The 15,919-nt window shown below is 42.9% G+C and overlaps 1 protein-coding gene across 1 annotated transcript in view; it reads left to right on the top strand.

Moving 5' to 3' along the window:
* Positions 1 to 15,919, top strand: part of LOC6036517 (cadherin-99C) — a 198,336-nt gene that overhangs the window by 41,490 nt on the left and 140,927 nt on the right. The window lies entirely within an intron of this gene.

The following is a 15,919-nucleotide window of genomic DNA, read 5'->3' on the forward strand; positions in this document are numbered from 1 at the left end:
TTTTGTGAAAATATTTAGTATTTTCAAAAAAAAAATTGTTATTACATTCGAAATGTATGAAATAATCCTGATTGTTTGATACCCATATTGTAATTTTGAGTATATTTTTTTGGAAATACGTAGTTTTGTTAAAATTTTGAGTGTTTAATTAAAAATGATTTAACATTCAATAGTATGAAAAAAACTGATCGTTTGATACCCATATTGCAATAACAAAATATTTTTGGTTTCTTTAGAGAAAAAATGCATTTTTAAAATACAGGAAAAATACGTATTTTTGTGAAAATTTTCATGAAATTATAATTTTAATAGCTAGCTGACACCATCCCGATTCCAACCACTATAATTTTTGATGTTTGCATGATTTTTCATACGATTATAGCCAATGTCTCTCATATAGCCAAAATCCCATAAGCTCGGTGCCACGGTTATGCACGCCTCGGTTTTGCATACCCCATATGTGGTGCTAAACCGAGGCATGTCTGTACTTGAATGATTGTTACACGAATTTGATGTAGATTCAATAAAATCTGTTGTAAAAACACATTTATTCTACAATTAACAGTTACATCCAGCAATTCCAATGTTTTCATAGTTCAACATCGCTTGATCAACAGGGTCTCAAGTGGGACCCGGTACCAGCATCTGCCAATGACTTGTAGAGGCACTCAATCAACAAATTCCTCACAACAAAGCCCCCCTCTCCCAATTTGCCACAAACTGTCGATAGATCAAACGTTCCGCGGTGCGTTGGTGGTACTCCCCGTAGGTGTTCATGATTCATGAAGTAGGCTCCTTCAAGTAGGCGCCCTCTGTCCAAGCCAACATACCTCCAAAAAACGCGCAACAATCACTCCAGGTTAATTAAATAACGCTTTGTTAAAACGCTCGCGGGAATCGAAAGTCATCAGTTCGAAATCAATTTCTTGAAGTTTCGTGGTCAAGGTTATCCCACCACCCCCGGTCGCGCAGTAGATCTGGATGATGGTGCAGTTCAGCTCTACAAAAAAAAGGTTCCATTCAGATGACGAAGTGCTTTCAGCTATAATTATTTTGATTATCTCAAGAGCTTACACCCACTGTTGGAATGGTTGTCCTATAATTGAACACACACAGAAAAAAAAAATAATTCCAGGCAGTATGCACGAGGTGTGCTTGGAGAATTAAATTGGCCGGTTATTTATGGCTCAAATCCGGGACGGGACTCCCTTCGATGCAAAAAGGCGCAGCGCACTAAATTAAGCTCCAAATAAATAAAATCAAATTTATGGACCGACTCTGCGGGCAGGCTGGATCGGCCGCAGAACTTCAAATGTCATTGCATTTATTTTTGTGTGCGTTTTTTTCGCTTGGCATATTCAGCGTCCGGTTTTTGGGCCACGCCGTCTTCCAAGAAATCGTGCCCTGGTTCTTCTGCCTGGTCTGTTGGTCGATAGGATCATATTTCATTCGCTGAAACAGGTAGCTGATTGGAGATGTTTGATTGCAGGCGAAAACGTGGAGTTTGATGCAGTTTTGGGGAGTGTTCAGCGGGAGCTTATTAAATTTGAAGGATTCGAAATCAACTGGCATAAAATATGGAGATTCTCCACAGGCAATGAATTATTGACGTACGTTGAGTTTTGTTTCAAATATTGATGAAAGATTCTGTAATCGAAACACTTTTGACTTGACTTTTTAAATGAAGCAAGCGTTCAGTCTTGTTCAAAATTCCGGTAATTGAAAAAAAAAGTTCGTGTGACATTCTACCGATGTTCCGAACATCTTCCCCATGACTGCGTTCAAATGATTGCTGTCACTACGCTGCACCGCACGAGGAAGCTAGAAAAGAGAGGAAAGAGAGAAAGAGCATGTGGCTCTGAGTCGGGCGTCTACGCAAGTGTCGAGCTCGGCTTTTGTTCGTGTCAACTTCGTGTGCCGATTACTTCGTAATGCCGATCAAGACAAGCGCTGTGTGTTAGCATTCAGCATTGTGTTGATTCTTAGAGCTTATTTTAAGTAAGATGGAAAAGCCTTCAAGTGGAAATAAATTTTTAAAAACACCAAGTTAAGAGTTCAACCTTCTTCTCTACACATCATCAGACATCATAGATAAGAGGGTTGTCAAAAGTCCATCATCGTCGTGTACAGCTGAAGAATTCCAGTAGAACCTCCCCATTTCACCTCGGCCGATCCAGATTTCCAGAGCCAAATCAATCATCCAATCGCGCAATCGAGTGCGAGCATCGTGTAATTTTTGGACCACAAAGCGTTCAGCAACAATTAGTTGGCGGAATCGTTCTGCCTTCCTAATGAGATTGACTAGTGCTGATTCGGTTCGAGGTTCCCCTAAATCGATCTAAAATGCCTATTATATATTCCTCGCCGCGCGTTCAGTGACGGGTTGTGGGGTAGGATCTTGCACGAGGCAGTGAGGTAGTCCGCTTCAGATGATGGACGATCCCACCGGGGCAGGACGATAATGATGATAGAGGTATTCCGCTCACGCGCTAGGCAAAGACTCGTCGGGTACGAGAAGAGCCGCCGCCGCTAATCATATTAGCGATATTATTCGATCACGCTGCTTAGAATCGGTTGCGGTCCGTTCTTGGTTCTGTACATTGAGTAGCACGGGGTAGAACGCTAGTTGAGTTGGTGGGTTTGTCCCATCGAGAACGTCCTATTAGGAGGAGCACTGCGTCTTCGAGTAGGAACTCGTTACGTGATCACGGTGGGTTTGTGGACGAAATTTTGCACATAAAATTTAATTTGGATGATGCAATATTAATAGTTTTTGAACACATTTTTTTCTCTGAGAAACTTTGATTTAATTTTACAAATTCAGACTCCAAGTCCACCGTGCTAGGGATGAACAAACGTAGGGATCAGGGTGTGGCGCATGGTGCGCGGCAAGAATTTAAATAAATATGCATAATGAAATGAAATTATTGTTCGCCCATAGCTAGGTTGTCTGTACAACCTCCACCACCCCAACCTTCACCACCTCTTCAGAAATGGAACGAATCAGATTCCGCACCACCGCGCCATGATTGATAGCGTGATTAGCGCTAATATGTTGCTCTTTGCTCCGATCAGGGTTCTACACCAGGAATACGATCTCTTCTCGAAGGGCAAAAGTCGCGGAATCCGTTAGATCGCTGCCGGTCAGTCTTCGCAATTCGGAATGATTGGAATCCAAACGTGGCCGATTAGTCAAAATTAGCGGCGCACCGAGTTCAACGCCGGACTGTGATGCAATTCTGTGCAATTTTCCACAAGTAGCTCCTCAAATGACCACTTTACATGCGATGATCCCTCGCTCCTTAAGGGGGCTCGTCCGTGGTTATTACGCTGCGGAAATGGAAGTCGCCGCTGCGCGCGGTCATTGGCCTGTAATTTCTGACTTCAGCAGCTGGTCCCTCTCACCCTTCTTCCACCTGGTTCAGGATATTCAATTTCCCTAATGGATTAGCAATGGCAGCAGGTTAGACACGTTAAGTGCACACTCGGGGTGCAGCTACGGAAGAGTTTGAAGATGGCCACTTCAACGGAGCTGTTGCGTGATTTGGAGCAATTATTCTGAGTAATAAATCGGACGGCAAGTGTTGCTTATTACCTCCGTTTGACAGAGTTGGTATAATATTACTTGAGCAGTTGTCACGCACTTGGATTAATTTAGAAGAGTGCATCATGGCATCGCACAATGCGGCCAGACCCACTACACCACGTTTATCACAGAGATGAATCATCAAAATCTTCGGCAAACACATTGCCACTTCTTGCATAACCGATATCAGCGTTCATCGAAAGCCACAAAAACAAACAACTTGCAAATGTGAACAACCTCAACCCACACACTCCGTCTACGGCCAAAAAGTACCAATAAAAGCCTTTTAATTGGTAATTACCAGCCACAAAACTTGACCAACCATAATTTCCATCATCATCATCATGAAAATCGCTCTAACCATCGACTGAACTCACCGGGTGGCGGCGAGGAACCGGTCGCGATTTTGTTTTTGACTATACTTTGCGGCCAAATCACAGCAGCTTCTACGAACTCTGGCCGGCGGAGCAGATTCCAGGCGAAAGCGAAAGTGGCCCGCGCCACTAGACGATGAGTACCTGTTTGCTTTTTTTTCGGTTTTCGTCACTCACTATTTTGCGCGCGGGAATTCCAATTTTTTACGTAAGTCCCACTTTTGGCCCCGCGCCATTGTTATTCAAACTAACCCTGGCGCAGTGGGTATACTAAATATAGTAAACGTAACCTGCTGAATCTGAAATGGTGACCCGCCAGCATTGGCCGCAGAACTAACCAGCTCAACATAACCTACAAGCCAAGTCAAGCTGAGCAAACGGCCCGGCGAGGGGATGACCAAATGATTGTTTTATTTAATTTCGAGTTGATTGTTTGGAAACACAATTTTCCCACCTGGCCGTAGATTTCTGTGGCACCAGGTCACGTAGATTTTTGGGTTACATAAAAATATTTGTTTTGTCTGGCGTTGTTTTGATCCCAAAATTGGCACAATCAGAATCAGCAGGTGTCGACACGACCGCGACCTTTAGCGAGCTAGATGCACCACACGCCAGGCAGAGCAACTCGTTCAGAACCTGCAACTTCTTGCCGCTGCGAGGGCGCTGTGAGACAAATGATATTAGCTTTCAACCAGTTCCTGTCGACACCGGACCAGCGTGAGATCGCCAGGATTACCGGGCGGCGCGAAGAGCGTTGAACTTGGGCGCAAAACTCACACGTGAGCAACCGCAAACAAACAATATAATAAATAATTTTACGCTGCCGAAGTTCGTCGACTTGTTGGCGCGAGCGCGCCCAAGTTGAAGCGTGCACACGCGAAGAAGCGGGCAGGATTAAAGAGTTATGGTCATTACGGAAGACGCGCGAGGCTCGGACATGGACATTTCAACGCCCCAAACAGTTGGGTGGTCGTTGGGCGGTTTTTGAGCGGAATTTATGGACGTGTCGGGCTCGGAAGACCTTGTGCTGAATTCGTAAAATTTGCATTTCTTGATTATCTTTACAAGTTTAATGTTGCATGGGAAAGAAAACACACGCTAATTGCAAATCCGCAAAACTTCTCAATTTGTTTGTTGAGTCTTCGTATCGAAAGTCTCCAAGTTTCAAAGTCTCTATAATTTCAAGAACAGACAACATTGGAAGGTTCTCACAGTACCTGTAAACCTGAAGTTCCCACTCCGTTGACTATTTTTATTACACCTTAAGTGCAATATATTCCTTAATATATTTGCCGTGACATGATGATGACACTCTGTGGATAGTCCGTTGCTGCAGCAGGTCCGAAGGCAAAAAAAAAGGCAAACCAGTCTATCCGCACTTTTTACGGGATGGATTATGCAAATTAGGCGAGGCAGTAGCAAACCGTCCTGTGCTACTGCGCGCGTCCAGCAACGCGTGAAATTGCCACGTTTAGAGATACATATTTGCGTATAAGAAATGCGCCTTTCACGACGACGACGACGGCGGTTATTTATTATGCCCTCCTGACAGGCGTTACAATGCTAATGTGAGCGCAAAGACGACTCATTAGTGGGTTCCTTGGCCCCACGCGGCAAGGTGAGGGATCTTCCGTGGAGGACAGTAAGATAGAATGAGTTATTCTGGGTAGAATTTACGACGAAGTTTGTTGATGTTGGGCGGCACTCGAGGACTGCTGACGAATCTTAATAAGTTTGTTTTGGAGTTAATACAACTCGAGTTCAAAAGTCTTGCAACGTTTTGCTTGGCTGACCGTTCTGAGCACTGTTCCGAAGTTTGGTTGAATTTGGTTGCCGGAGCTCCAAGTTATAATTACAAATGTTTACGATAGTTGGACTTGTACGTGTGTCAAACGCGTTCTGACCTGAAATCCCTTTGGACAGTTGTCGCACGTTCATCAATTTTCAGGGTGTCAACTTTTAACACGACAAGTTTGGAACTTCTTTCATATAAAAAGTGACAACAATGCACGGTTTTTTTTCTGTTTTTATTACATATCTCAGGATTGAAATCGAATTTTGGATATCTGTGAAGTTTAAAAGGTAAGGCATTGTGAGCTGCACAAAATGGCGTTTTTAAATACACGTGTGACTAGGTAGCATGACAACTTTTTGTCAGTTTGTCTGCTTTGTTTACATTTTGTCTTGTTTGCAAGTTTGGCAAACTGTCAAACGCGAAAAAGTGCGAGTTTGTTTGTTTGTTTGCCATAGTGTAATAGCTCCTTAACCAAACACCCAAATCTATGCCAACTGCCACTCGATACCAGACCTACTTAAGCCCAACTTTCCCCTCCTACATGTTCTGTTTGGGCCTGAGAACAGCAAACTCGACCAAATTCGCACGGTTTACTTGCGGCGGGCGAGCAGACGACGTGTGCGCACTTCGGGTAATGTATCCATACGTGTTTGCGTTCGGCTCGCATTTCTCGCCCAACACATTTGATACGTGCCATTTCCCGGGCGCAGAACGTTGATGTTGATGGTTCAAGGCTTACAATATCATATTCCTCAGGTGTGGGATACGTAAGAGGGTTCCGCTTCTTTTTTTTTGCGGGTCATAGAAAACATACACCCAGTCAGTTCTTCCGAACAACGCTCACACGTTAATGTGTCAACAGATTACGCGAATTGAAAGGGGCGAAAAGTCACCGCAGTAATCGATATCTCTATCTAAAGACGGTCGTAATGACTCCGGAAGCCGCAGCTACACAGCGCAACTTCTGAACACACGGCGAAGCCACGCTATCGACGGCAATTTATCTAGCAATTTATTGATTATAAATATTAAATTAACTACCGGTAATAAGGTCTCCTTTGTCTACACGGTTTTAACCCGGCCCGGGTGCTAACAAGCGTCGCCGTCTTCGCGTTGTTCGCCTTAAGGAATGAGGAACTTTCTAAAATCTCTTTGTATTTCTAGCGCCGACACCGTCGGCTCACAGCATCCGAAAAAAACAACGAACCTTCAAGGTAATGTCGTCTTGACTTCGTCGACTCTGCTGCGCGCTGATAAGATCGATCACGCGTCCTGAAGCGCTAAAGATCAGCGACGCCGCCAAGTCATTGTCTCTCACCTTTTCTTATTCAAATTTGGTGGATCCCGAAGAAGCGCACGAGATCCGCCGAGGGCAATCTCGGTTCACGGATCTTGTCGTGAGTCTAATGTTATAATAATTTATTCAGGAGATTCCGAGGTATACCCACTCCACCACCACCGTCATATTTTGGGTTGCGCAAGCTCGCACAAACGCACCTCTTGTTCGGGCTGGTCGTGTTCACGCCGAGGAGGTCGCACCGTGTGCGCAGAGTCGAGTGACTTTTTAACACCTCCAACCCCACAGTGAAGAGCCCAACGTGATCCCAACGGATTTTGATCCAATCTCAGGGCGCGCGAGTTGGGAGTACAAATTGAAAGTGCAAGCTGCCGTTGGAGTCGACTTTGGGAGTGTGTATCTTGATTGTTGGTAGCTCAATTGAAAAATTAATCATGTCAGGCGGCTAAACGAGCGTGGGCGAAATGGGTCTAGCGGCTGAAGGGCCGCTGCCGCCGCGGCGGCGAAGAAATGGACCACTGTTGGCCTACGCCCACGTCGCCCGACATCACTCGTGGTTTTGTTGGTTCATTAGAAGAGTGAAAATATTTGTACTGCCGTAAATGAGCGCTTTCTCGAGTAACGTCCCATTTGCATATCGTAGCGGTGGTGCATTCGGGGGGTACAAGAGTTATTAGCATTTTTACGATAGTAATCCCAAGATTGACAGATTATGACAGATTTGACAGAAGTTTTGTACTTACCAGGTGGTTTTGGCTGCCCAATGAACACTTCACTCGCTGTTGTACTTACCTGACTAGATTAGTCGAATTTGCTGGGCAGAAATAAGAGTGGCATATTGATTTTGACGTCCGTAATAGGGAAATCAATCTTGTTATTTAGCTGGCATGCCCGTGAGATATTGTGACAGCAGAAATTAAAGTTTTGTCTCATTTGACAGACATTACTTGACTGTTGAGATTGACATGTATAATGTACTTCAGAATCGTTCCAGAACTCGGTATTACGCAACTCGACATTGACAATTTTATGTATTGACAGCGAATACACTAAAATTTAATTCTGTCAATTTGAGCGTGTTCAGAGAGCCCAAATTTATCATACCATGGCGAAACTCAAGCGTTTACTGACAGCAATTTCAACATTGTCGAATTGTGTTGTTAATTCATGAATTGAACACATATGTTCAACAATGTTGAGATTCGTATTAGAAGCTGTAAATCACCCCTGATGTCTTGCTTCGAGGTCACCTAATCTATCAATACCCACATCCACAAAGCGCGTGTTGCGTCATCCTCGGACAACTTTGTTGACTCTATTCCTCCAATCATCGTCGATCCACCCCCGCAGGTAATTAATCGGAAAATTAATGTAATCATTTAGCCATAATCCAACCTCCAGCCGAAATCGATTTCCAAACCTTTTTCATCCGCCAATCGCCGACCGTCGTAAATGAAATTAACAGATAGAGTCTTGCCTAGATTACGATACCTCCCACCAGCGCGTTGATTCGTTCCGGCCCTCGTGGGACAACGCATTACGGGGATTGATGGATTAAACTCGGCCCAACGGAGCGTTTAGAGTTTCTCACGCCGCCGCAACAGCAGAGAGTGCAGTCATTACTGCAGCCTTCTGTGCTTAGGGTCCAACTAAAGTTTTATTGGAGTTTGCTTTTTTTTTCGCTGCAGACGCTAATCGTTCCGTGGAGTGTGCTGGCCCAACCGTTGCGCTGCCAATCACGGAACTGGATTAGTCCAGGCGCGCTGTGCTGCAGCGGGGGCTTAGGCTTGCGATGGATTAGAGAAGTGACTTTTATCGCTCGACTTTTGCCATAATCAGCTTTTGTTTTAATAAGGAAATTGTCGGCTGTAAAAGTGATGGCGAACGGACCCTTAATGTGGGCTGGTAATCGAGGGATTTAGTACTTAATAGACATTACGGGTAATGAAGACGTCGTGGGTTTCGCTGGACTTTGGAAACCAATTTCGAACTCTGATATTCTGTGCATCCAAAATAGATGGGTTCAATCTGTACAAAACCGATCACAGAAATAATAACCGTCTCCATTGTCAGCCTCTTGACGTTCGACAAACACGATCAAGAGCAAATACATTTTTGCCAAGTTTCCGTAAAAGCCGCAGGCGTCGTAAGATTGGCTTAAAGATAGCTTACCCGCTCAGAGGATTACCGGAGCGCCGAAGCTCGTTCTTGATTATTGGCTGTCGATTCGAGGAAATAAACATATCATTAGGCTTCTGGCCGCGCCGACGACTTATTTGTCAACAGTTCAAAACGCTTTTTTGTTCTTCGCACGTCCACGCGATCGATCGATCGCGGCAAAAATTAAGTGGAAATCTATTAGCTCGAAGCCGTTCCGGATGTGCGGGATGAGACTCCTCTCGAGCGAGCGCCCACGGAGTCCGGAATGACCGATTTGGGCGTCGTTGCCATATCGCTTCATCAAGATTTGAAGCCTGCGTGCGTCGTTTGGAGGTCGTCGTGGTCAACCCACGCACAACCGTCCCGTCCCGCGAGTGTATTGATTTACACCGTGATAGTGCTGGTTTTCTTCTGGAGTGGTCTCTTCCGTGGTGCCAGGCTAGTTTTGCACGTTGAGTGACACCCATGGGGCGAGGGTACTCTGCCAATTAGGGAACGAGACTCTGGGCACTTGAAAGTGAACCGGACTCAGCGCTTTGGACTCAGGGTACCTAAATATTGTTGACAGATTTCGACTGCATCGACAGAGATTCTGTCATATCATAACAAAAGGGTTCCCAGCGTAGATCGTCCGATCAATGGCGTTTTACCCTAATCCCATTCATAAAATGTCGCACACGACAACTGCATCGCGACAGTGCGATAAATCAATCAACCCGACGTGTCAACCATTTGTCGAGCCGTTGCGTGTGAGCAACTGGACCTAATCCGAGCGGTGAGACTCGATAAACTCTCAGTGACTCACACGCGATACCTACACAGCATCCGTTGGGGAAAGTTTCCGCCGCAAGTCTCACACTTTGTATCATGTAAATTGGCAACATGTGGAGCTCTAATTGGTTGAACCTTGAAAAGTCCATTCTGCAGATTCAGCAGCGCTGCACCTTGCCGAGGTATTGTCTGAGAACGCTCCAGGTTTGCGATAAAACTCGGCCAGCGGCTTATTAAATCACCTGGCGAACACATTAATTTAAATACATATTAATTAATGCAGCGAGTCGCGAGTCGCGGACTGGCGGTCAAATGAGATCAAACTGCACGGTAGGACGGCGGAGAACTTGTGAGGAGGCGTTAATTTGCAACTAGTAGTGAGACTTCGGGGGCCTGGGACAGACTTTGGCAAAGCCATTAATTACGGCTCGAACCTGTCAATCGCGCGAGTGCAATTGACCTATTGCACGTAGTGGAGAGAGAGAGAGCCGCTGGAAGTAAACATTGCCGCGGGTGGCTACAGCGGTTCAATCTGATCTTGGGGTGATCGTATCGGGGTGTAGATTTTGATCGCAGATAAGCGTCATTAGTGACTGGGGAGTGAGGGCAAAAGAATTAGTGTAATGCATGGGTGAACGGTGACCGTTTGACGATCCGGTTGGATTACGATCTTGTACCGTACAAGCCATTCGATGTTATAACTTGTCAGGTTGATTTATGCTAATAACCTTATCCCAACCATGCTTAAAATCTCAAGTGAATGACTAAATCTTGAAGGAATTTCGTCATCATCGATTGAGTATCCGGCATCAAAACCTCTCTCGATTACCATCTTTTATCATGCAACCTCCAATAACCAAATTCACTTTCATTCAATTAAATCGTCAATCAGCCTCACAACGCAACACGTAGTGAGATGGTACCATCCAGCCAACTATAGCCGCACCCTCCCGAAGTGCGCCCATATATGGCCAATCAAAAGCCGACCACCACCGGCTGCTGCCAGTTGCCCTCTATCACCTGGCCCATCATCCATTGAACAACATGTCTCCTTTTTTTGAAGTCGCGATTCAGAAATAAATAACTGTTCGAGACGTTGCTGTACGAAAACGCACCCCTGACAGTCATGATTATTTTTTTTGGAGATCTGCATGTGCCCGGGAGAGGGTGCCTCGTCAAGAGTTCACGAGGTCTTAGATACCTGCAGGTTCGCTAGGGTAGATCAACGATGGTATGGTTCGGCATAGGCGTAGCATCTCTGGACCCTCCTGTGTATGTGGTAATGAGTCTTCTCTAGAGCCACCATTAGAATCGTTATTTTCAGGACAAGTAATCACAAATTACAAATCTACACCATTAACATTTGTGTAATTCAGAATTACAAAAATGCAATATCAAATTTAATAGGAAGATGTAATCAGGGCTGTGGAGCCGGAGTCGGAGTCGGAGCCGGAGTCGGTGGAGTCGGGTCTTTTTGGGGACCTGGAGTCGGAGTCGGAGTCGGAGTCGTCAAAACTTGAATAGCTGGAGCTGGAGTCGGTTAAATTTTATCAGCTGGAGTCGGAGTCAGAGTCGGAGCCGAAGATTTCTGATAACCCGGAGTTGGAGTCGGAACCGGAGTTATCTTAAGTTCAACAAAAATATATTTTTTTACTGTTCAGTATTTCCTATATAACAGCTTAATTTACAAAACAACTTATATTCTTAATTGATTTATCAGATGCCATAATGTATTTGAAGCTTTTTATTGTGATTGAAAAGCTCTAATTCGGTTATTACACTATAATCACTAAATGATAACCTCTTACCCAAGTATATAGCATGAGCATGAGCATGAGCATGAGAGATCACCCATGGTTGCCCCTCCGTTGCTGAACAGAACCGTAATATCCTTTCAGCACTACTGATTATAGGCTTCGACGATCTAGTGGTGTTTCCCTTATCAACAGCATGTATGAATGCGCTGAAAAGATAAAACACCATGATTGCCAAAACAAGATCAGTTGCGAATAGGTAGCAGTCATTGGCCACCAACGGCGCCCGCCATGTCAGTTTGTAGATCTCGATTTTTAGGGACGGGAATGTTAGTTAGCGCAGGTTGCTACTAGGGCAGCTGATTTACTCTGTGCTTACACCCCACAAGCGCCAGGAACCTGAAAATTGGTTAGTAGGATAGGGTGTTTGGTCAGGATTCATCATAGAAGATGATGATGCGACCCAAAATCATAGTGTTTGTTGAAAGGTATTATATTTTATTCTCAAGGCAAACAATCGGTTGCTGCGGATGAGACATTTCCCGTTTAACTGTTGTTAAATTTTAAATGAAATGGTTTAATCTTAGACAGCCGGCTGTGGAAAGATAAAACCAAATAATATTTATTTATAAAATGAGGTGTTAAACGCAATGCTGCAATGATAGCGTAGTCTGATTTTTAATTATATAATCATTTAGTTCATGAATTTGTTACGGAATAGCCGCGACGAACTCAATCATCAAGTGCCTTCCGATCTTCTTTCTGTTAGCTAGATAAGGTATTGATTTTCGTTGCCTCTCGAGCTACGATGCTATGGAGAGGGCTTAACACACAAACAACCGACGTCGAGCCCTCCGAGCTACGGAGCTATGGGAAGGTCTTTTCAACACAAAAAGACTCGCGCACCACACGACGTTCTTAATGAATCAAAATAATTTTGCTGCGCGATAAACCTAACGAACTTAGATCGTTTTTATCGAAAACTATATCACAATGCACGACAAAAATGCGAAACAAAAGGCACACACAAAAAAAATCACTTTTCACTCCGAATATTTTTTTATTACGACCACGCGCTCCCTAATTCAAAAAAATAATCAAAAAAATATTGGTTATGTAGTCAGACTATATTTATGTGCCATTTCAATTCAAATTTGACCAAATTTCATCCAGTTATTTCTGAAAAAAGTACACACAAAGTCATCTTTTACCTCGATAGCGAATGTCTTAGAGGTTTTAAGTTAAATTATTTTTTAGGAAAAAATTACAAGGTACATAAAAAGATTATAAAAAGTAATCACTGTTTTTGCAGATCGAAAAAGAGTCACTGATAGTTTAACTTTTGTAACAAATAATCAACGATAATAACAATCTCTTACTTGGAACTCAACATGCGCATTTAGTTTATACCTGAGTACAAGAAAATCAAAGATGTGCATTTAAAATAAATGAAACTAACAAAAAATGTCAAAAGAAGTTGCAAAAAATTTGAAATAATCATTGATTGTTGATGATGATGTTGATTTTAGGTAAACTATTTTGATATCGTTGCAAATTATCGTTGAACAAATCTCAAGAATTCAGTACAAAAATGAACTAATAAAAAAATGTATTGAACAAAATATAGGATTTTAATTTATTTTTCAAATATTATAAATAAAAACTAACTTAATCCACCTATGTGGTTGGAGCCTTCCTCACTTATTACCAACAATGCACAGTGGGCGAAATGGAACCCAAAATCGGACTTAATTGAACGCGGCTGGTTCCCTGGTATGAATAATAGTGTTTCTTATGTAAAAAAATCCGGGGAATCGATTGGTGATGGTTTCATTCACCGCACGAAACGGCAAAGGGTCCATTTTGCCCCAATTCCCCATTTTTCACATTTTTTCTTGAAAATCGGTCTGTATTTAGAGCGGCTTTATGCGGCCTTCCAAAATGCACTTAACTTATGTGAAAATGTCCCAGGAATCCAGTAAAAATAACCACTTGCACCGCAAAAATCATCTAGGGTCCATTTAACCCCAATTCCGCTATAAAAACATTTTTGACCGTTTTCAAATGTTAGGTCAGATTTTAAAAATCTGAAAATATTTTTATCGTAAAGATCAGACAATTTTACATAAGAATGCCGATTGGTACTTGAAAGTTTGACACATTTATGTTGATAAAAATAAAATGTGTGTGAAAGGCAGTTTATTCTGCGTTTGGGAAAAATGGCCCAAAAGTGATTCTTCAATCATTTTATTTAGTTTAATTTCTATATCAACATAAATGTGTCAAACTTTCAAGTTCAAATCGGCATTCTTATGTAAAATTGTCTGATCTTTACGATAAAAATATTTTCAGATTTTTTAAATCTGACCTAACATTTGAAAACGGTCAAAAATGCTTTTATAGCGGAATTGGGGTTAAATGGACCCTAGATGATTTTTGCGGTGCAAGTGGTTATTTTTACTGGATTCCTGGGACATTTTCACATAAGTTAAGTGCATTTTGGAAGGCCGCATAAAGCCTCCGCTCTAAATACAGACCGATTTTCAAGAAAAAATGTGAAAAAATGGGGAATTGGGGCAAAATGGACCCTTTGCCGTTTCGTGCGGTGGATGAAACCATCACCAATCGATTTCCCGGATTTTTTTACATTAGAAACAGTATTATTCATACCAGGGAACCAGCCGCGTTCAATTAAGTCCGATTTTGGGTTCCATTTCGCCCACTGTGCAATGGCTGATATGATGGAATTGTACAAAAATTTCATCTATTTTTATGATCCGGAATAAAAAAGTACATCAATATCACTTAAGTGGCCATATCTCGAGACAGGGTTGCCAGATCTTTAATGTTTTAGACTCGTTGGAAAGGTCTTTTGATAACCCAACCAACGATGGGTTGGATAGTGGACCTGGACATAGTTTACATACAATAAAGTGAGATCCGGCTTCCAAAAAGTATATCAATATCACTTATGTGGACATATCTCGAGACAGGGTTGCCAGATCTTTAATGTTTTAGGCTCATTGAAAAGATCTTTTGATAACCTAACCAACGATGGGTTGGATGGTGGATCCGGACATAGTTTACATACATTTAAGTTAGATCCGGAATAAAAAAGTACATCAATATCACTTAAGTGGCCATATCTCGAGACAGGGTTGCCAGATCTTTAATGTTTTAGACTCGTTGGAAAGGTCTTTTGATAACCCAACCAACGATGGGTTGGATGGTGGATCCGGACATAGTTTACATACATTTAAGTTAGATCCGGCATCCAAAAAGTACATCAATATCACTTAAGTGGATATATCTCGAGACAGGGTTGCCAGATCTTCAATGTTTTGAACTCGTTGGAAAGGTCTTTTGATAATCTAACCAACGATGGGTCGGATGATGGATTTGGACATAGTTTACATACATTTAAGTGAGATCCGGCTTCCAAAAAGTACATCAATATCACTTATGTGGGCATATCTCGAGGCAGGGTTGCCAGATCTTCAAAGTTTTAGGCTCGTTGGAAAGATCTTCTGATAACCTAACCAACTATGTGTTGGATGGTGGATCCGGACATAGTTTACATACATTTAAGTGAGATCCGGCATCCAAAAAGTACATCAATATCACTTAAGTGGCCATATCTCGAGACAGGGTTGCCAGATCTTCAATGTTTTGGACTCATGAAACAGGTCCTTTGATAACCTAACCAACGATGGGTTGGATGGTGGATCCGGACGTAGTTTACATACATTTAAGTGAGATCCGGCTTCCAAAAAGTACATAAAAATCACTTAAGTGGACATATCTCGAGACAGGGTTGCCAGATCTTCAATGTTTTGGACTCGTTGGAAAGGTCTTTTGATAACCTAACCAACGATGGGTCGGATGGTGGATCCGGACATAGTTTACATACACTTAAGTGAGATCCGGATATATGTGAAAACACATTTTTATACATAACTTTTGAACTACTTATCAAAACTTCAATCTGTATAAAACTCGATCTATGGGACCCTAAACCAAGTCGAATGCAACAGGTTCGGGTTAAATTGGTTCAGCCAGTGTCGAGAAACATGAGCTAGTTTGTTGGTCACATACATACATACACACACACATACACACACACATACACACAGACATTTGTTCAGTTTTCGATTCTGAGTCGATATGTATACATGAAGGTGG

Source organism: Culex quinquefasciatus, chromosome 1 (assembly GCF_015732765.1).
Source record: "Culex quinquefasciatus strain JHB chromosome 1, VPISU_Cqui_1.0_pri_paternal, whole genome shotgun sequence".
Taxonomy (NCBI): domain Eukaryota; kingdom Metazoa; phylum Arthropoda; class Insecta; order Diptera; family Culicidae; genus Culex; species Culex quinquefasciatus.